This window comes from Anolis carolinensis, chromosome 5, assembly GCF_035594765.1.
Source record: "Anolis carolinensis isolate JA03-04 chromosome 5, rAnoCar3.1.pri, whole genome shotgun sequence".
NCBI classification, from domain to species: Eukaryota; Metazoa; Chordata; class Lepidosauria; order Squamata; family Dactyloidae; genus Anolis; species Anolis carolinensis.
The window spans coordinates 73424278-73447051 of NC_085845.1; the positions used below are offsets into that span (position 1 = coordinate 73424278).

General features: G+C 39.3%; 1 protein-coding gene and 1 long non-coding RNA gene across 3 annotated transcripts in view; one reads left to right on the forward strand and one right to left on the reverse strand.

Moving 5' to 3' along the window:
• Positions 1–22774, forward strand: part of dlc1 (DLC1 Rho GTPase activating protein) — a 320594-nt gene that overhangs the window by 122704 nt on the left and 175116 nt on the right. The gene's annotated exons all lie outside the window — the stretch shown is intronic.
• LOC107982914 (uncharacterized) lies at positions 9376–22545 on the reverse strand. The gene is made up of 2 exons (XR_001730342.2): positions 21862–22545; positions 9376–9863 (listed from the first exon to the last, which is right to left on the reverse strand). It is a non-coding gene; the product is annotated as an uncharacterized LOC107982914 (long non-coding RNA).

Sequence of the window (22774 nt, forward strand, 5' to 3'; positions counted from 1 at the left end):
TGCAAACAAAGTAGGAAGTTAAAAAATGGTATGAATACCTAGCTGATTTTATGCTTCAGGATTATATCCTTGAAAGGAGAACTAAATATATATCAGGCCGAATAAAAAAGAATTGGGAGCTGAAATGGGAAAGATTGATAGATAAAGTCAAGGGACAAAGAAAATATGAAGAATTGAATCATTCTCTACTTACGATTGATCAATTAAAATAATATCTGAATGAAAGAAAGTACTGTTCCCAGAGAGCGGGGGAGGGTTGAAAACTACTTGACATAAATGGCAGATAAAAGTGGAACTAGCAAGTGTAATGTTACCGAGAATATGGGATTGGATGTGTATGTTGATGGATTTTGTTGTTGTTTCGCTGGCATCTACAATAAAAACATATTTTTAAAAAATAGTTGGAAATTGCATTATACGGGCTTCAGGTTGTTGTAATAAGTGCAAAATTCACCCATTATATCAATGTACTGAATTTCAATGTTTGTTTAAGCACAATGAACTTGGAACTTCCTTTATTCATGTTCTAAGATCTTTCAGAGGTTCTTCTCTCTATCCCACTACCTTCTGAGACTTGTTTGAGAGGAACAAGGAAGAGAGCCTTTTCATTGACTGCTCAGTGAATTCCTTCCGTATGAGGCTAGGATGGCTCCATCTTTGCTCTCTTTTTGCTGGCAAATAAGAGCATTCCATTTCCATTAGGCTTTTATGCAACTCAGCTGAGAACTGCATATTTGGAGTCAATTGGTGTAAATTGTAGGGGTGATGCAGGTATTTGATCTGGTTCAGGATCTTGACCTCTTGTTACCTTGTTTATTTTAACTTTGGTTGTAATGTGGGTTGTATGTTGTATGCGTTAAATGTGTTTGTCAAGTGTTTTGATACCAACACAGCTCCTTTTTTGGAGACTTTTAAACAGAGACTGGATGGCCATCTGTCTGGAGTGCTTTTAATGCAATTTTCCTGCTTCTTGGCAGGGGGTTTGACTAGATAGTCCACAAGGTCTCTTCCAACTCTGTAATTCTATGATAAAAGGCTAATCAAAAATATCTATGATTAGGCTTTTACGTCCTCATCACATTACCTATGGGATCTGCCACAAATCATAGTGAATCCAGGGTGGGGTGTGGGGAACCCGTCGCCCCATACCCCGCATTGGCCAGCTTCTCCTTTACCCCATCCCACAGGGAAAATGCCTGCCATTCAGCTTCCCCCATTGTTGGTTATGCAACACAGGAAGCCTCCCATGTTGCTGCCACAGTGGCATATGACATTCCTACTCTACTTGTGCCACAGAGCCCCGCCAGAAGTAGTTTGATGTCAAGGGATGGGAGTCGGTGGGCTCCATGGCACAAGTGGAATAGGACCCTCATAGGACAGACAATTTAGCCTGTCTGTTGAGGTCCTTAGAAACTGGCAATGATCTTGTAGTGCTGTGGTGTGCTGTTGATTTTACTTTTGTTAATCCACTTTAGACTGTTCTAAATTATACCCTGAACTGTATGCATGCTCCGATTTTTTTAATCACATGCTGTTTTTCCCCCTCTCAGTCAACCTAGTGCAATGATTTTCTCCCATCTCAGTTGACTTGGTGCAGGTTTTCGTTTCTTTCATTTGACTCTGTGCTATCTTGTATTCACTCTTGCATTTGCAAGCTGAAAGAAGACTGTGTTTTGCCTTTCAACCATTTCCACTTTAACCCATCAAACAAGTGGAAAATGCTTGTACTGTCTTTAAAAAAAAGGTTTAACTCTACAGATTTCTAAATATCTTTTTTTAAAATATTTACATTTATTGATATTTTATATGGTTTTTGTATGTATTGCATTACATAGTTTTAAGAAAATGTAGAATATAAATGAATAATATAATAATGTTATTAGTAAGAGAGTTTTGGCCCAGTTTAATTAAACTTCAGTGTGGAGGGGAAGTGGATCCATCCATTGCATCTTCTTGTTGTTACTGCTTTACATTTAGGCCTACTTGAGACACTTGTGTTGCTTATAATATTTTCCTGGGGAAAATCTAAAAGACATAAACTCATTCCTTCCTGCTTCTCTGATCTACTCCAACTGTGATCATGCATTGCTTACCACAGTCTCTTCAACATGGAATCAGGAGAACATCTAGCCTCACCATCTCTACTGTCCCTTTGCTTCACATGAAAAATAACATGGTTGAAGAAAAAAGGTTTCTGTCCATGTGGATCATGAAACCTACTAAAGCAAGGCTCTTGCTTGTATGGCAATGCAGAAACAATGCAAGGAAGTAAACAGCCAAAATTATCCTTTTACATCTTGTGTAAACTATATAACTCTCTTAGCTCTGTCCTCAAAGGGTCTCAGTTGAGTCTTCGGAAGTGGCCCAGGTACCCACATTCCTTTCCTTTTCATACCATAATTGGATGATTACCCAACTTTTGTGCATGGTTTTCTCCATTTAGGGAGGCTGAAATTGCTCTCCTAAGGCTATGCTACAGTAAGGGCTAAACTATGCTGATAATTTGGCCCTGTCTGTTACTGGAATGCATCTCCTAAGAATGTCTCTGAAACTGACTTTGGTCCTCAGGCTAAAATATTTTCTTTACAAATATAGGAAATTGCTCTGTAGCAAGAATATTGATTTTTTCAGCCCTCAACTGCTCTAAGTTCTCCAAACTTCCCTTTTTCCAACTTCTCCACTCACAGGATGACATGTCACTCTTGAAGTTCTCCAGAGTCATGGCACAAAAGTGTGCTGCCCTCACCACCGTATGTGAGTGCACGCACACACACGCACACGCAAAAAAAATTCCATTTTTAAAAATCCAGTTTTTTTTCTCAAAACCATCAGTAGACATCTGGCCACATGGTCCTTATCTTATGGGACCATCACAGTTTCCCATCACTGATCTGCATTCATAGAAGGTTGGGTGAATGGTACCAGAGAGTGTGTTCTACAGATGATTTCTTGACATGTATTGATTTGCAGAGGTTCTGTTGTTAGAGTTACAAAGAGATTTTAACTGCCATAACTGTAGACAAATCTATTATGGCATAAGCTTTCATGGACTAGACTACATCAAATGATGATTATCTTAACTTGTCAGCTAGATGAGATCAGATGATATGTCATAACTTTATTTTAGTTTTTATGGTGTTACAACTTTAAGCAGTTGTGACCATCTTAAATTCTGTTGACTTTAATAGATCAATTCTAAGTATGCGGAAATCAGAGCATGACTAAATCTACCATAGATTTAATTCACTGTATCAGTTCAGGACACAGAGGGTGCAAATATATAGTTTGTAGCTTTTTTGCTTGTCTCTTTTCCATGATGCATTTTGTTTCTATATAAAATCAGTATTTTATATACAAATTATAGAGAAATTTGATGTTAACTATAAGCAGCTCAACTTTGTATTTCACCTGAAGAAGTGTGTTTATACACACAAAAGCTCATGCGAAAATAAAAATAACATAGTCCTAAAGGTGCTCCATATTTCTTAATTTCTCCTTATCCCATCCTTCTTCATTTTTATGCTTTAAGAGTCTAACACAGCTTCTTTGCTGAGAGGTCCTTCCAGCCTCTAGCATTGTATGATCCTCACTGAGTCACCACATGGGGAGAGGAACTGAAGAAGACTATAAAGTGACTGAGTGATGACAAGATGGGTCAGGCTCTTAGTGTATAACCTCTCAGCAGGAAAGCCTTTGTAAAAGTCGCTGGTGATGTGTTCTTATGTCAGTAAACAATGCACCCTTTTAAAAAACATCCTGATGAGAGCACGTTAGACTCTGGTCTAATTGGCTCTTTTAGCAAATAAAGGCCATCTTTTTAGCATTCTGAAATTTTCTTGTTCTCTGTGTATTTCACTGGATGCCTTCTAATTCTCTATCCCTCTCTCAGCTAAGTGGAAAGCTGGAAAGAAAGCACCACAGTGGTCAGAGCCTTTTGATTAGATTCTCTATCTATTTTTGCATCTACAGATCAGCTTTGAGAATAGCTTTGTGACACACACTCAGGACATTGATCTTTATGTGCAATATCTGAGCAAAGCAAGGACAGCAGTAAGAAAAATACAGGAGGTCTGCATAAATCTACAACCTCATAAGACAGGGTGAAATCAGCTTCCTAGGATGTTTTCACCCCCACCTGAAGGACGGAGGCCCACGCCAGACATCACATGACATCATATGACTTCTGGCGTAGGCCCCTTCCCTCAATATGGGTCTCAATATGAGAAGTATCCCATGTTGAGCTGTCTCCAATGGATGGGGTCTCTCCACGATGGCATGGGACCTCTCCAGCATGGGGCCTCTCAACAGATTCACCCCACTGCTCCCTCTTTCCTCTTGGAAGCCAGACAAAGCAGGACATTTCTCCTGGGCTTTCTGATAAGGTCACTAGTCTTGGAAGAAAACATATGAATTTCAGAGAAAGGGAGAAGGAGGAGAAAGAGGTTGTTTAATTCATTGTTCTACTCTGTCTCTTTCCATTTTGTTTTTACCTCACTTTTGAAGAAAATAAAAGAAGGAAAAACAAGGATTTGTCTTTGGAGAATCACTCAGAATGCAAGCACTGGGGTGGGTAATACTGTAATGCCTTTCGTGGAGTAATTCTCCTCCGTATGTCACCATTCCATGCATATGACTAACATCTGTAAAAAAAAAAAGCTGGAAAGTGATACAACAACCTTGCATTTTTACGAACCCCTTTAGACCTTGCATTCCTACATAGGAGCCAAAGTATATATGCTTTTATTTAAAATAAGTGCACTGCTTTTAACTACTGATAAGATTAATGTTGTTATATCAAGTGACCTTTTTTTCTCTTCAGGTCGTAAGAGGCATTAGCCAACTAGTTGGACACCTTTTTTTTTCAGGACAAAAAAATATTTTCCACATTCCAGTTTACAATTCTGTGAAACCATTTCTGGCACTGTTTCATGAACTGCAATCATGACTGCCAGATAACAATAAATTTTAATGGCAATAATACTGTGTTTAGTTGCTCCACTGGCATTTATGTTCTAGGAGAAAAGGCAATTATGAGCATAGGTCTTGATTCTTCTTGTTTTTTGAGAGGGATGGGACAGGCAATATTCTGTCCAAGAATTGGAGAAAGTGAATACACCATAGAAATAGAGTAAGGCCTCTTCTACACTGCCATATTAGCCAAATTATCAAAGCAGAGAAGCCACATTACCCGCTTGAATTGGACTATACAAGTCTACACTGCCATATAATCCAGTTCAAAGCAGATAATCTGGATTTTATATGGCAGTGAAGAAGGGGCCTAAGTAATAATGAATTTTACCTATCAGTGGAAGGTAATATAAATAGATTGATACATTTTTGTAGATTATTTGCTAATGCATGACGGTATTTGGCATATTGTTGTCATTACAGTCTTAATTGGGGGCTATTAAATACATTTCTTAAAAAATAGAAATAAAAATGGCATTTATACCCTACTTTTTGTGAGGAGCATAATTAGTTTCCAACATATAAATGAAATAATATTCAGTAGAAACTCTAAAAGCAGCTGGAAGTGAGATTCCTATTCCATTGAGGGGGAGGGGGTGAATTTACACCTTAACATATGTCTTGAAAGGCATTTTAGTCAAATGACAAATCTCCTCTTCTCAAAGCTTTGACAAAGTACTGCCTTTGATGTATGATGAAAAGTTATGCTTATTTACACTCCTCCTTAAACCTCCTTATTGAAAAGTCTGTCATTCGGTTATACATACACCTGAAGGCATTCTGTTTGTTCCTTTCTTCACATCTGAAATCTATACATCTCAGCAAGCCAAAATATACCCAAATAGAGCACAATGGACAAATAGATGCATGTCTCTTTCTTATAGCTGTTTGATAATGTAAAATAGTAAGATACTTTAAAAGAGGTGGTTATTGACATAAGGGTCTAGAGATGAAACATAGATAAAACAATAAAGACATATTTATAATCTGTGTATTGGTCTACACTTTCCAAATATGTAGTGTGGACCGACCTACACAGACATGTTTTCAACTGCGTGGAGACTAAGAAGAAAGATAAATATACAGAAGCAAGAATTTATTTATTTCTGGTAGCATGTACTTTATTGCAAGGTAATTGCAGATATAATAAAGTCTAATGGCACTTTAAAGACTAACAGGCATAAGCTTTTGTGGATTGAAACTCACTTGAGCTAAAGTACACAAAGGCTTATGCCAAATTAAAATTGTTTGTCTTTAGGATGTCACAAAAACCTTGGTTGTTTTTTGCAGAGACAAATTCACATGGCTACTGCTTTGGAAATTTTTAACAGAAGGCTATAAGCAAAGAAGCAACGTTCTAGAAAATTCACACCATGCAATAGCTTTATATTTCCATTTTTCTAAAATTGTGGTAGAGCACATTTAAGAATAACTGTATAGCAAAAATGGATCAAAGTTTAAAAGATCACCATCTCATCTGCATTATTGAATCTACTTTGATATGTAGCCCTTCTACTTGCATTGATAAATCAAGCTGAGAGTGGGAGCCAATGGCATTGGCTACCATCTTTATGGTGAATTGTGGATGTAGCTTGACGTCACATTTTGACGTCACATTTTGACTTTTGTGACCCCATGAATTTCATAGATTTTCTTACATAAGGAATACTCAGACGTAGTTTTGCCAGTTCCTTCTTCTGAAATACAGTGATATTTACAAGCAACCTGACATACAATTTTTTGAGATAAGAGCCATTGCTCAGCTTGTTTCTTGCTTTGAGATGTGAACAGCAACCCGAGTTATGAGCCATGTGCCAGCGCCTGACAAAAAAAAGAGACCCCACCGAAGGCCACAAGCTGGCCTTGCTTAAGATGCCGAGTACTCTCACGCTAGCACTACCTCTTGCATTGGCACTAACTATCATGCAGCTTGGGACAGCTCTCTCACAAGAGGTAGCACTAGCTCGAGAGATAGTGCTTGCATGAGAGTACCCGCCATCTTAAACAGCACCAGGATACAGGTACACGGTTCGCCCCAGGCCCAGCACAAAGCCTGCTTTCAGCCTTCAGCGGGGCAGCAGATTGAGAAGAGCCATCCCAAGCCTTGTGGGGCCTTCTCCACCAGGCACCACAGAGAGGCCTCCAGACCAGCTTCCAACAGGTAGTATCATCAATGATGCCTCAGGGAGGGTGGGTAGAGACTAAAATTGTTCATTTTAGTATGGTAATTCATTCTGTGACCGAGCTCTAAAGGGGAAAATTGTGTTGGAGTTGGTGCACTGGAATGGATTAACTAATTTTCAATTCAATTCAATGGGTATATATGCTTTAACATACGAGCAAGTTGAGTTATGAGATGATCATAGAACTAATTAAGCTCATATGTCAAGGTATCACTGTATAGTCTACAACATGCTGGTACTAACCAGACTGATTCTGCTTGCTTTCCATAGTCAGATGGTATTTGATGCCTTTATTTAGGCCCTGGTGGTGAATTATGATGGTTCAAAGTGGATGTGTTCTATCATAATTCATTTTTAGGGTTGTCGCAGAATTCTAAAATTCCATCAAGCCGCTTTTTCTCTAAGAAGTCCCCTAAATCCAGCTATTTCCTCATCAGAAAAGAGCAGAGAGATAAGCAGACAGGTATCTAGTAATTTTCCTTTGGCTGGATGCTTTGGCTTCCTTTGGCTTTGGAGGCCGGTTACTATGTGTCCATCAGGAAAATAACTGAACACTTTTTAGCTGCCTTCTCCATCTCCTCTTTCCACAAATGAGGAAATGGATGCATTTGGGGGCTGTCACTGAGAAAAAAGTGGATAAGGTGTTGATCAGAAGGCTTCTGCAGCTATGTCTCATAGTTGTTGTTATTATTATTATTATTATTATCCCACTTTTTCTCAACACAGAGACTAAAAGTGGCTCACAACTAAAAGCATTTCAATACAACTTAAAATATACAAATATTAAAACAATATTAAATAACATTATTAAACCAATCCATGTTAAAATCATAAAAACATATCACATCACATCACAAAATCACAGCATCCCTTGATGGTCTTAAACACCTTCATTTTTAAACGCTTGCTTGAATAAAAATGTTTTAGTCTGCCACTGGAAGGACAGCAGGGAGGGGGCCATTCTGGCTTCCCTGGGGAGGGAGTTCCAGAGACCGGGGGGGGGGGGGCAGCCATTGAGAAGGCCTGCTCTCTCGTTCCCACCAACCGAGGTTGAGATGGATGCAGGACCTGGAGATCTCAGGGCCCAGGCAGGTTCATACAAGGGGATGCGGTCGGCCACATAGTCTGGACCTGAACTATCTAGGGCTTTAATGGTCATAATCAGCACTTTGAGTTACATCTCCCAAAACAAAGGGTGCTTCCAGACAGCAATTTATTGTGGGCAAAAACAGGTTAAAGTAACCCATTTTTGCCCTCTTTACTGTCCACACCCCCAAAGACCAGGTTTCCCAGTTGGGTATCCCCATGCCTCCCGGTAACTCCCCCCCCCCCGAAAAAAAAAGAAACAGGCTGCCATTACTCCTCTCAGGAGGCCTCCTGGCATTTAAAAATGACATGCCAAGATGCAGAGGACTAGGAGCGATTTGGGGGCACCACATCTCCTGGCATGTCATTTCTATGCACCAGGAGGCCTCCAGAAAGGAGTAATGGACCTTGATAAGTTTTTATTTATTTTAAGGGCTTTGTGGGGGTGGTGGTTGGAAAAGGGTTACCATCTTCACTTCTCTGGGATCATGGAGCCCTGAAGAAGCAAATTAGGCTGTGGGGACGGACCCCTCAGTTGTCCTACAACCACCCATGGGTCAGTCCCCACAGGACCCATACCCCATTAGACCCGGCCTTTCAGGAAAGCCCAGGTCTAATGGGGTATCTGATTAATTCAGGAGAAAGCAGGGTTTACCTGCTTTGTCCCAAATTTTACCTGATGCATTGTTTGGACACTTCAGGTAAAAGTCCAACAGGTCCTGCATTTTAGGCTCTGTCTGGAAGGCCCCAGAGAGGTTTGATAACACATTACATAGTTATAGCACTATTATTCCACTTCAACTGCTATAGCTGCCTCCTATGGAATCTTGGGATGTGTAGTTTAGTGAGACCTAAGAGCTCCCTGGCTGACAATTCTAAATGGCCCACCCTAGCTACTAAATCCAAGGATCATATAGAAGGCAGCTATAGCAGCTGAAGTGCAATAATGGCACGAAACAGTGTAGTGTGATATTGACCCCTGAGCATCTTCATCACTGTTTCTAATTGAATATCATCTATAACTCTGGTTCCCAACCCATGGATCACAACCCCAAATGAGGTCGCAAAGGATTTTTTGTGGGGTCACCAGGCAGGGGTGAGCTATGAAAATTTTAAAAAGAGAAAACAAAACATCACATCATCACAACCAGCACATAGATTTATTTGCATAAACATGCAAAGTTTTTTCTTTAATTGGGTTAACATAATGTGAAGTCCAGGTTCACATGCAGTTTGATGTTTGTCTTTATGAAAAGCAGGTGCTGCTCAGTTTATGATTGGTTGATTCTAAATTATACATGTGCACTGAGTGCCTAGCCTTGTTCCTTGTGGTTGGCAACATTTTTCTTCTATACCAATGAATTCTGCAAAATATAATAAATCATTGTCTTGTCCTTGAAGATTTCAGTTTGATTGCTGCACGTATAACTGGAGCATGCTTGTGTTCTGCATTCATGGATGCTCATTAAAGGAAGTTGGTCTGGTGGTTAGTGCTGATTTGGGATTTTTCCTGGCTATGCTTCTCCATCAAATCCAGATGATCCTCTGGGGCATCATTTATGTCCAGAACATTTTCATTTGCCATGTTTGCTTGGAAAGCGCCTCTGTCCTTTTTGTCATCTGGTGCTAAAACAATCATCACAAAGACAAGAATGTAAAATTCCTTACTGCCTGGGGCATGAAATTCAGGCAAGATAGTAACTACACTTTTCCCTTCCTTTTTAGAAATATGTGCTTTGGATGCGATTTTCCTGCTTCTTGGCAGGGGGTTGGACTGGATTGCCCATGAGGCCTCTTTTAACTCTATGATTCAGTAATTCTATGAATTTGTGATTCTATGTCTATGCTTTCTGAGCCAGAATGATGTAGGGAATTAACCGTTTTAAGTTATAGGAAGATAAGGTAAAGGTAAAGGTTTCCCCTGACGTTAAGTCCAGTCATGTCTGACTCTGGGGGTTGGTGCTCATCACCATTTCTAAGCCGAAGAGCCGCCGTTGTCCGTAGACACCTCCAAGGTCATGTGGCTGGCATGACTGCATGGAGCGCCGTATAGGAAGATAGATATCCACATATCCCAATGTGATGCTTCCAGATGCTTTAGACCAGTGGTTCTCAACCTGTGAGTCCCCAAGTGTTTTGGCCTACAACTTCCAGAAATCCCAGCCAGTTTACCAGCTGCTAGGATTTCTGGGAGTTGAAGGCCAAAACATCTGGAGACCCACAGGTTGAGACCATAATATCATTCCTGCCTATGGCTGGCTTTTCATATTAGAGCTTATCCCAAAACATATACAGTTGGTCCTCTGTATTCACAAGTTCTACATTAATGGACACAGCCAAACACAGCTTGAAAATATTTGGGGGGAAATTCCAAAAAAAAAACAAACCTTGATTTTGCCAGGCACCTGGCAATATGCTGATGTGTAGGCATACACTATTGCAATCTCCCACAATTTCACAGATCCTCAGGCTTTTTCCAGCACTCATTGAGTTGTTCACAATTTTATATGGAATGCTATTTTATTACATCATCAAATATAATGGGACTTGAGTATCCAAAGATCTTGGTATCCACAAAAGGTCCTGGAACAAACCCTAGTGGATATTGAGGGCCCACTGTACATTCTTCTGTGAAGAGTGTCACAGAGGAATTATACACATTTGAAAACAAATCCTTCCCAGGTATATATAGGACCTAAGAAAAATCTGATGTCTAATTTTATGATATTAGGGTTGCATATGATGTTGACCCATGTTGCTATACTGTGATGCCATGCAAAGTTCAGCTTTGTGTAAAAAAAGATACCAGCTTCAATCCTTGGCATTGGTTCTGATAGAACCTAGACCTTCTCCAACCCTAGCTTGTACTATTGCATGGCCAGACTGGTGGGGAGATCCAGAGAGTTGTGATCAAAAAAAGATACGGTAAAAGTTCCATGTCCATCCCCTTATAGCCTCCGTATATTACAACTTCCATCACACTTGACTGTTAGACATGCTAGCTAAGCTTAATGGAAACTGTAGTCCAAAACATCTATTTAAGTATAGACAATACCGGGGTGGATTGAGAATGACTTAACCCTACAAAGCACCTTTTTCTTTTTTATTCCAATAAATAATCTCAAAAACAGAGGTTCAGACTCAATAAGAAACAAGGTAGGAATTCTCCTATATTCTGTCAAAACACAGGTCTTTAGAATATATTTTTCCTTTTCTTGTCTTTTTTACAGTAGTCTCTTCACTCACAGAATGTACATTCAGTTTAGTGATGCATAATAGTTTTATCAGTAAAAAATTGCTGGCATGAGATTTTCTTAGCAGTGTCTGTTTGCCAAAACTGTCTCTTTCACTTACTTGGCTTCTTTTCTGTAAGTAGTAAATGTCAGTGGGAACAACTAGCTGAGATCTGGAGCATTTGGAGTGTGTCGAACACACCAGAAAAGTATGCATTTGGCAACTAAGACTGGAGCACTAACAAGTTTAATAGTTTCTCCTCAATTGGCATGTCAGTCAAATTAGGAAGAAATTACTTGATAATCTAATGAACTCCAGATTTACAACATGAGAGAGAGAAAGCAACAGATACTGTATAAGATCAGGAGTCCCAGCCCAAATCTGGAAGTTGCTGACTGAAGATCCTAATTAAGTATTCCATCTGATCTCAACAAGAGAGATCCATTAGAAAAGATATCTTTTACCTGGTCTTGTTAAGCAAATATGATACCTAACAACATTTAGTAAAATATCATATATTTATCTACTTATCATAAATTTATTTAAATGAATTGTGGACTATTAGCCATAAATAACTTAAATTCCTTTGATTTCAATGGGCCTACTCAAGATAGGGCTGTGGTGGTGCAGCAGGTTAAACCACTAAGTTGCAGAACTTGCTGACCAGAAGGTCGGCGGTTTGAATCCGTGGGATGGGGTGAGCTACCATTGCTAGCCCCAGCTTCTGCCAACCTAGCAGTTCGAAAACATGTAAATGTGAGTAGATTAATAGGTACCACTTTGGTGGGAAGGTGATGGCACTCCATGCAGTTATGCCAGCCACATGACCTAGGAGATGTCTATGGATAATGCCGGCTCTTTAGCTTAGAAATGTAGATGAGCACCTCCCCCTCCCCCATGTTTCCCCTCGATATTACATCTAGTTGGACATTACTAGACTTAATGTCAAAGGGAAACCTTTACCTTTACCTTACTCAAGATAAGACTAACACTAAAATTAGGTTTTGGTTACAGGAAAGTGACTTCAAATTGCTAAACGCTTTGGAAAATATGAAATCACACTAAATTCATCTTTACCATCATATTTGCCAAATGTTGATTTGTTTCATTGTAATATAATTGTATTTAAAATGTTCAAGTATATAAAATAGCACAACAGTTCATAGAAAAAAAGCAAAAAGAAAGAAAGAAAATAATGGTAAATACAAACAAGAAAAATAAAACTAAAATTACTTCCTATGTTGTCTGCAACAGTTATTAAACTAGAACACACTATAAAATCCACCAATACTTCTCTAATACAACTAAATGCTGTCATTTCTATCAAATACAGTTATGATAATCTAACTCAAATCTTATACCCTTGGAAGCAATGCATTACAAGTAATGATACCTATAGTTGTAATGGATATATATTTTTCTCATGTCAGATGCGACTTGAGAAATTACTTCTAGTGTGAGAGAATTGGCCGTCTGCAAGGACGTTGCCTAGGGGATGCCCGGATGTTTTGATGCTTTACCATCCTTGTGGGAGGCTTCTCTCATGTCCCTGCATGGGTAGCTGGAGCTGACAGAGGGAGCTCTCACCTGCTCTCCCCAGATTCAAACTGTCGATCTGTCAGTCAGCAGTCCTGCTGGCACAAGGGTTTAACCCATTGCACCACTGGGGGCTCCATTAATGAAGCCCCATTAATAATGTAATGTCACAAGTAAGAGCAACGTAATGAATTAATTATTTTCACACAATTTTTTACATTTTATGCCATATTCTTACAAATTGCAAGAGAGTTTTATTTCATACAAAAAGTCACAGAAATTAAAGGAAACCATGTGAACAATTCCATCATTGCTGTGAATAATATTAACTGCTCATGTTTTAAACACAAAAAATACCAGGCCCAATTTCAGTATAAGACAAACACACAAATGTTTGTGTCAAATGTCAAGCCACGTATTCAATATGTAAAGTTGTTAAATGGGGTTAGCTTTTCTACTATAGTGCAGTTTTATTACTAATGAGGCAATGAACATGAACACCAGACAAAAGAAGTTGTAGGCTTGTTTTCTTATACATAGTTGAGATATAAATGTCAACATAGCCAATTACAATTAGATCGATCAAAAGTCTATGAAAGTGTATTGAGGATGGCTTTTGTTTTAGAGGTGTCTTGAGTTAAATATGACAGTCTAAAATAATCCATGCTAGCTTTCATGATCCCAAGAAACTGAATTCCACATCTGGAAAATCTTTACTACATCTGTGTTGGGTTTGAATGCTTTTTGTTTCTTTCTGCACCAGTTCCCATGATTCTCTTACCTCTGTCCTGTTTTCTTAACAGACAAATATTTTGTTGCTCAAGCACACTCCAGTGCAACTAAATATAGCACAATCATTTCATTTCCTGGGATTCTGTTACTTATCCTCCTTACCAATGTTTAAATCTAATTAGGAAGATGCAACTTCCTTCCCTTTCCAAAAATAGAAGAGCACATTTTGAGATGCAGTAGTGCAAAGTAAAGCTAGCTGTATTAATATGCAAAGGTAATGCATTTGCTGTATTGATGACCAGCTATTGACATTTGTCCATAAAGCAATGAAGTATAAAAGTAATAAAGAGTCCTAAAATAGTAAATAGCATTTGTGTTATGAATCAAAACATTCTTCTATGATTAGTTTTCTTCCATATTTAGTCATACCTAGAATAGACCCTTTGACCTCACTCTTGTTTATAATTTCAGAGTACATCTATTAAATCAGTGAAATATACCAAAATGTTGATTTATCAGTCTAAAGCTGGTTCAGTGGTTCTCCTTTAGTTGGAACTAAAGGAGATAGGTCATATGAATCAATGGAAATTTTGTAATTGTTATTGTTAGCTGGTATTCAATAATGCAATTATGGATTCCTAAGATAGAGCTGCAAATCCCTAACTGACCAATAGTTGGTAAGACTACATAGTGCTGATATAAGCCTATGTAAATGTCACCCCAGCCTCCCTTAAGAGCCAACAGTTGGATCAGGCAAAGGCAATCCATTCAACTTCCAACTGGGACATAAGGAGGAAGATGTTTCCACCCTTCTCCCATCATTGAGTAAAGTTAGTCGATCAGAAGCAGGACTTCTGTCACAAGTTCTTGTTATAGCCTTACAGCTGGCTATTAGGGTGGTGGAAATCAGGTTGGACATATTAGCTATGCAAATGTAACTAAGTAACCCATCTAAGGGCCCAGACAGACAGACCCATAACTCAGGACCTCTCTCGGGTTTGCCTGAGGCGTCTAAACACAAATAAATACAGAATAAACTAGGATTTCCCAGACTCCAGATTAATTAGATATTTGGAAGAAGGATCCAGGGCCTTAATCTAAGGTCTGGATTTCTCCAGGTGTGGGCCCTGTAAAGATTGAATACCAGGACTGTTTCTCCAATCCCAGGGGTCAATCTTCACAGTGATCCTGGTTCTCAGGCTCGAAGAGTCCAGAGGCTGGATAGTACCCACCACCTCTCCTCCCAGCCTCCCATTTCCCCCCAAAATTTATGAGAGTAGCCTGGTTGCAGCTGCAGACTCCTCTGGACAGCTTCTGGCACGGTAAAATTGTGCAACAGGAGGTGGCTGGAGGAGGGAAATCCCTCCTCCACCCACCTCCTTATGCATCATTTTCACACACTAAGAGCTCTCTTCAGAGGGGCCTGCAACTGTAACCAGGCCGTTCACATAAGTTTGGGGGGGGGAATGGGGGGCTAGGGGCTGGCTCCATGCCTCGTGGGTCAAGCTCTTATTGGCATGTAGCCAACCCCCACCCAAGAAAGCCCAGGGTTGTGGGAAAGTGTGGGGCCTAAATCCTGGGAGGAACTGGAATAAAATATCCCAGTTCCTCCCAGGATTAAGGTCAGTATAGAAGGACCCTAAGATGCTGGGTATTAGTATTTGTATATTTATTTACACCATCTACGTGGAATGTTGTCAAAGGAGTAATATAACATTTGATGTACTTTCCTATCTTTACCATTCTTATCATTATGATGTTATTTATTTATTTGCTTGTATCATCTATATCATTGACATTTTGCAAAGAATGGGTATGATAGGTCTCCAAAAAGCTAGCAATTCAAAATGACAAAAGAAATACAATACAAAGGCAGAAATTGTGATACTGGTAGGCAGAGGAAGAAACACATTTCTCAGAGTCATAGAGTTGGGAGACCACATGGGCCATCCAGTCCAACCCCTTCCCATGCCCTAACATACAATTTGCCTTAGTATAATTAGATTTCAGTCATAGCAAATAACTTGGTAATCCAGAAAGGAGAGATCATAGACTCTGGGTGCTATTGGAATGAAGGAGAAAGTTTTTAGGTGACTTATTTTTTGCAGTTATCCACATTTAAACAATTAAGATTTAAATAATTTGAAGTGCCAATATATGAAGATTTAGGATCCAAATAGTTTTCTATTTTTTCCCTTGCATAAATTCAAACCCACAAAAATGCTCATATTATGTTCTTAGCCAATAGATGCAATGATATAAATAAATGGGTTCATCTTTTGATACAGCGGTTAAAAAAGACATTAAAGAATTTCAACTATACATGTGGTTAGCTTTTTTCTTTACAACAGCTGATAGTATTTATGCTTTATTTTGGCATCTTGTGTGACATGAGTTTCTGTGCTTTCTAAAAATACAATTTTGTTGTGATCTATGTACCAGACAAAAAAATTAATTCATAATGGATTAGGAACATTACATCTATTTTTGTAAAGGCTAAAGTAGGACAAAATATAAGGCTATAGCAGTGGAGCATAGGAAAGATTTGTCCAGAATTGAAATAAGTTTCAATAAAATGAAAACATTCTAGAGTTGTTACAGAAGTCTTCTGTATGGCTCCTCTCAAACTGAAATGTCCATTGGATGAAATCAGACACAGAGAATAGTATAATAGGACTATCTCAAGCTATAAACCTCATACTCTAGAATAGTTCCATATATGGTTCAATGTTTACAACCTTTCAAGCACAAAACTTTTGTGGATTGTTTAGCCTGAAATGGAAGTATTACAGATGGGATAAATATATAAACACTTCTATTGTCCCAAGGTGTCCTTTTTCCAAAAATGGATCATGCTTTTTTGTTGTTTTTTAGAGAGCACCAGGTGGTAGTATCACCTGGATTCTTCTGTATATCCTCTAGCTATTTTTCCTTCTATTATGTATCCAGTGAATGAAAAGGAAGCAAAACACTCAGCCAAAACACCAGCTTAACCAGTTCCTTTGCTCAGAACCTTTTGGAGCTTGCATGCAAGAAAGCGTGGCTCGGGCTGTGTATTTGGCTGTAGTTCTTGGGCTCCACTAAAGAATTGGAGAAATCCTGATGCAACCTCAAAAACAGAAGGAGTTTGAACAGATGAACTACAATGTTTTAAAAATTGCTATAAGACTGCAATCCACCAGAGTGTGCTCCACAGTGTTAACTGTAGAATCTGCAAAGTGCATCATTTGCCCAATATAACAATAAAACTATTTTGTTTTGAAGGCTGTTGAGCTTGATACATGGCATGCAGTTTCTGGAAAGCTGCTGATAATGCTTCTGTGTCCTTCTGTGAGCATGTGTGCAAGTGCATATGAGTCTGCAAGTTGCATGTTAATTTATGGTGACCACATTAATTTAATGGGGTTTTCTTAGGCAAGAAATCTTCAGATGTGGTTTTGCCAGTCCCTCTGAAATATAGCCTACAGCATCTGGTGTTCACTGACAGTCTTTCATACACGTAGCAACCAGGGCTGACCCTGTTTAGTGCCCAAGTTCAGACAAGTTCATTAGGGTACTTAGGCCTCACCCATTAAAATCCCTTCTGTAAATAAGTTACCATTGCCCGATGGTGCAGTGGGTTAAACCGCTGAGCTGTTGAACTTGCTGACCGAAAGGTCGGCGGTTCAAATTCGGGGAGCAGGATGAGCTCCCACTGTTAGCCCCAGCTTCTGCAAACCTAGCAGTTCGAAAACATGCACATGTGAGTAGATCAATAGGTACTACTCCGGCAAAAAGGTGACAGTGCTCCATGCAGTCATGCTGGCCACATGACCTTGGAGGCATCTATGGACAATGATGGCTCTTCAGCTTAGTAATGGAGATGAGCACCAACCCCCAGAGGCAGACACGACTAAACTTAATGTCAGAGGAAAACATTTACCTTTACTTAAGTAAGTTACCAGTTACCAAAAGCTTGCTGAATATAAAGCTTGTTTGCCTATATGCAATACTACATAGCATCCAGGCATGTGTTTTTAGAACATTCTGAGTATATTATTACAACAGCCTTGCAAGCATTCAATGCATGAATTATTTTATTCTCAAAGTATTGATGAAAATCTAATGTTTCCTTACATTCCCTGCTATATCATTTTAATCTTGTGAATTCATAGCCACTTTGCCACTACACTATATTTGGACTATTTTAACAATTTAGAAATATTCATTATAAAGGGAGCCATCAAGAACATGGAAAACAGTTCAACTCAATTCTTTTTTAAAAAATATTGTTCCATCTCTGTAACAGATGGTCAGAATAAAATACTGCCCAAGGAAGATTTGGAATCTCTTGCACTAAGGGTTAGATGTGCAGCTTCATGGCTATTGACCTCTGTCATCCATTCCAGCTTGATGATTTATGTCTACAGGCCCAGCCATCTGATAAGGGTTAGGCAGGGAGTGAGTTTCTTTAGCCTATCTTTATTTCTCTGCTATCCAATTTTATTTGCTCCTTTTCTTTCCTCCAACATATGGTGTCTCTGTTTCAACTAGGCTTTTCTAAAATTCTTCCAGACGAACACTATTTACTTCACTAAGTACTTCTGAAACATGGCCATACAACCCGGAAAACATACAACAACCCTGTGATCCCAGCCATGAAAGCCTTCGACAACACTATTTATGTTACTCTTCTTCTTTGGAAAACTCAAGGTGACTTACCTGGGGCGTTTGACCCTTGTGTATAGATTCAATAGCTATTCCCAGAACTGAAAAATTCTAGTTCACCTATGAATTCATCATGTTCACCCCCCAATGTCCTATGGATTGTGGCAAATCCAGTGAGGTGGGGCATGGGGAACCTTTTCCTCTGCACACCACATCGCCCTCCTTGCCACTTACCCCATCACACATGGGGAAGCGTCGTAACCCAGCTTCCCCCCATAGTTTCTTTTGCAACATGGGAAGCCACTGTCTCTTGCGATGCTTGATTTCAGTTGAGACACGAAACCCTGTCAAAAGTTGATATACATCATGTGATGGGAGCTGGCAGGCTGTGTGCCTCAACTGAAGTCCAAGCCTTCTAGGACGGGCAATTTTACCCATCTGATGAAGTCCTACTGAATCACAAAACTGATCATAAGCTCTTGTAACTTTAATATATGGTTAGCTGTTACAATGGGTTCATGATCAGATGAATCCAGTAGTGATTAAAGCAGTGGTTCTCAACCTGTGGGTCCCCAGGTGTTTTGTCCTACAGTTCCCAGAAATCCTAGCCAGTTTACCAGCTGTTAAGATTTCTGGAAGTTGAAGGCCAAAACATCTGGGGACACAAAGTTTGACAACCACTGGGTTAGAGAATGAGAAACATTTTTTTCCAGGTGAGATTCACACACCCTGAGGAATAATATTCTGCTTCTAGAGGGTCCAAAGACTGTGTGGACAAGGCAAAAACTTAAGTGGTGGGACCTGCTGCCCTCTCTGCCAAACCCCTCCCTTGCTCTTCCTCTTTCACTATTTTTCATTTGGAGGGGGTTTTTCCTGGACTCTGTTGAGGTACTTAGCATTTCTCATCTGCCTCCAAATGCATTAGCTGCCATTTGGCTAGCTGAGCAGATTTTGCTCTTTTAATGTTCCCCAGTAAATCAAACCTTTCAGCCTTTAAATCATTTATACTCCTCTTATCTGCATTCCTTCAAACTTGCTGACATCTCTGTGGTGCTGAGGAGCCTGATGTAGTTTCCTTTATGGATATCTTCATTTTGATCCCTGAGTTAGAATTTCTGGGTGCAGAATCCCAGGGATAAAATTAATGGGTGTCTTGAGATGTTAATCTGTAACACAGCAGGATTCTCCTCATGCCTCCACATTTATCCAGAGCAAAGACAGTGGGTGCCACAGGAGGCTAAAGATGGTGTTATAAGGGCATCTTTACCCATGGTATTTCAGACAATCCACTACAATCTCTGGACATGTAGCTTCTTGTAGCTTCTTCAGAAAGCTGCCAAACATATTGAACTAGACATAACAGTTAAACAGGCATCCAAAAAAAGTGATTATTCCATTTGACCACCTTGGACTTAATAAAGCTTTTCTACTCTTCAGTCTAGGGTTGCAAATCCTAAACTATTTCATCCTCACATAATAAATATGGTCGTTTTCTCCCCACTAGGACATCAGACAAACTTTTTTCCACCGTATTATCCATATTCAAATACTCCAAAGTTTTATGAAGTTTTATGTTAAAAAACATAAAGCCCACATGCTTTTTTCTGCAGAATAATCCACAACACTGAATTTGGGGAGAAAATTGTACAAAATGTACCTCTAATGGTCTTGAAATATTACCACATTGATGAATATCTACAATCACCTAATGGCATGTAAAACTAGAAGAGAGGAATCTATCAGGGCATGACAGGGAGGGCCTGAATCTAGGGTCAGTCCAGAAGGGCCAAGTACATATCTGGTACATAGACAATGGCATTCAAGTAAGCACAGCTTTTATCTTGCTTGCTTTTATCTGGCCATTGCCTACCCAGTGAAAGTAGCTCACTATTAACAATGGCATCCATTCCTGTCCTACCTACAGAATGGACATGATTTGAATTCAGCAAAATGAAACACCCATCTATGTAAATTCTGAAATGCAGTTTATCGTCATAACATCCATCCATCATTTATATCCCACCTTTCTCCCAAGTTGGGTTTCAAGGCATTTTACAGAATGTAATAAAATATGCATCATTAAAACATATAAAATTAAGATTAAACTTAAAACACTATTAAATAACAACTGAAATGAAACCAAAATGTATTTTGTTCTTGCTGTGGGTGGGCTTTAGGATTCCTTCAAATATAACTGTTTCTTTTTTATGAAGAAGGAGGGGAAAGCATCAAAACTATTCGTAAGTCTTTGTGTGTGATGCCCATGCATACAAACTTTGATTGGGATCTCCTTGTGGCTTTATTCTGGCATAAATGCAATATAGTATGCAAACGATTGCATTATCTCAAGGGTTACACAAAGCTTTTATTCTTATCAGTACTGGAGCCCCTGGTAGTGCAGTAGATTAAACTGCTGAGCTGCTAAACTTGCTGACTGAAAGGTTGGCAGTTTGAATCCGGGGAGTGGAGTGAGCTCCCACTATTAGCCCTAGCTTCTGCCAACCTAGCAGTTCAAAAACATGCAATTACTGTATTGGACTCCTTCATGTTGATTGGTGTTGTAACTCTGTTCATTTTAGATTGAACTGTTTTTACCGCTGTTTTATGATATTGTTTTTGTTATGTTTGTTTGTTCATGCCGTTGTTGACAACTGACTGTTTTGTACATGCTGGAAACCACCCTGAGTCCTCTCGAGGAGATGGAGCGGTATATAAATAAAGGATTATTATTATTATTATTATTATTATTATTATTATTATTATGTGAGTAGATGAATAGGTACAGCTTCTGTGGGAAGGTAACAACGCTCCATGCAGTCAGACCTAGGAGGTGTCTATGGACAATGCTGGCTCTTCGGCATAGAAATGGAGATGAGCACCAACCCCCAGAGTCGGACACGACTGGACTTCATGTCAGGGAAAACCTTGACCTTTACCTTTACTGTGCAAAACCTATGAGGCTGGGATGAACCATTATACAATTGGTTTCATTGTCTAGGGGTATGGCAAATTGAGATCCCTGGCTAAATTTGTCCTGAAATATAATAATAATAATAATAATAATAATAATAATAATAATAATAATACTTTATTTATACCCCACCACCATCTCCCCAACGGGGACTCGGGGCGGCTTACATGGGGCCATGCCCAGAACAATACAATATAACAGCATATAAAAGAACAACACATCACAACACAGTGAACAATACAATAGATAATAATATACATTACAATGCAAAATCAAGGAAACAATAAAAACAAGGGCGGGCCACATGAACATTAAGTTAAAAATCGGGGTGAGATAGACATAAGAATAAAACCACAAAGAACAGGGTCATAAGATAGTGGTGCAGTCTAAAGGATAGATATTGGAAGGGAGCAACGGAAAAGAAATATAAAGTAGTTACTCTCCAAAAGCACAACGGAAGAGCCATGTTTTCAAGTCTTTTCAATCCTTTTATAGCACCCATACCTTGCAGCTCCAAGAACCTTTCAATTTCTCCCAAGACTGCAGTCTTTGAAAGTGGCTGGCAAAGAGAAAAAAGCATGACTCCAATACAAACATCATTGAGGGTTCAGTTCCACGGCTGGCGGCAAGGGCTAGAAGGGCTATTGAAACACTACCCCTTAGTTGAAACCCAAGCCACCCAGATCTATTTTAACGCTGCTTAGTAGACATATGCTCCCCAATTCTGCTGGAGCCCGTTTTGCCACACATGGCTTAAATGAATAGAGGTTTAATAACTTCCTTCCTCTTCCAAGGACCCTGTTTTAAGCCAGGGCACCAGTTTTCAATAAATGTCCCATTTCCTCTCATTAATGCACTCAACTTCAAAAGTAACTGCCAGTAATTTGGCCAAAGCTAAGCAGTCCTAATTGTTTGAGGATGACTTAAAACTAATTACACAAGAGCAGCAGGTGAGGCCACCACTGCCGGTGAGCCAGGCACGAAGAAATAGGCAGAACAACAGCCTGGTAAGTCTTAAAGCCAGAGGTTTTGCCTTCTTTGATCTGGCTGGAATTTGTCTTTGGAACTTCACCCAAGAAGGTGTAGATTTTTGCTGTGTAGTCATCAAGTTTCTTCCTCCCAATTAGGCAGTAGTCCAGCACATCACTTAGGCCCAGACCTCTTTCCATGGGGTTTCTTAGAAACATAACACGATTTTTGTTCCTGGGTTATAAATGTCATTTCCTAATTGGTTCTATCATAAAAACACGGGGAAAGATGTATTAAAGTGTACAACAGGTTAAAATTGCATATGAAAGGTTAAAATGAAATATTAAAAAATTAAAAATGGCAGCCACAAAAACAAAGTTTCTGGATTATAACAACTATTTTCAAAGTAAGTACCACACAATGAAATAGGAAATAACATTTTCAAACC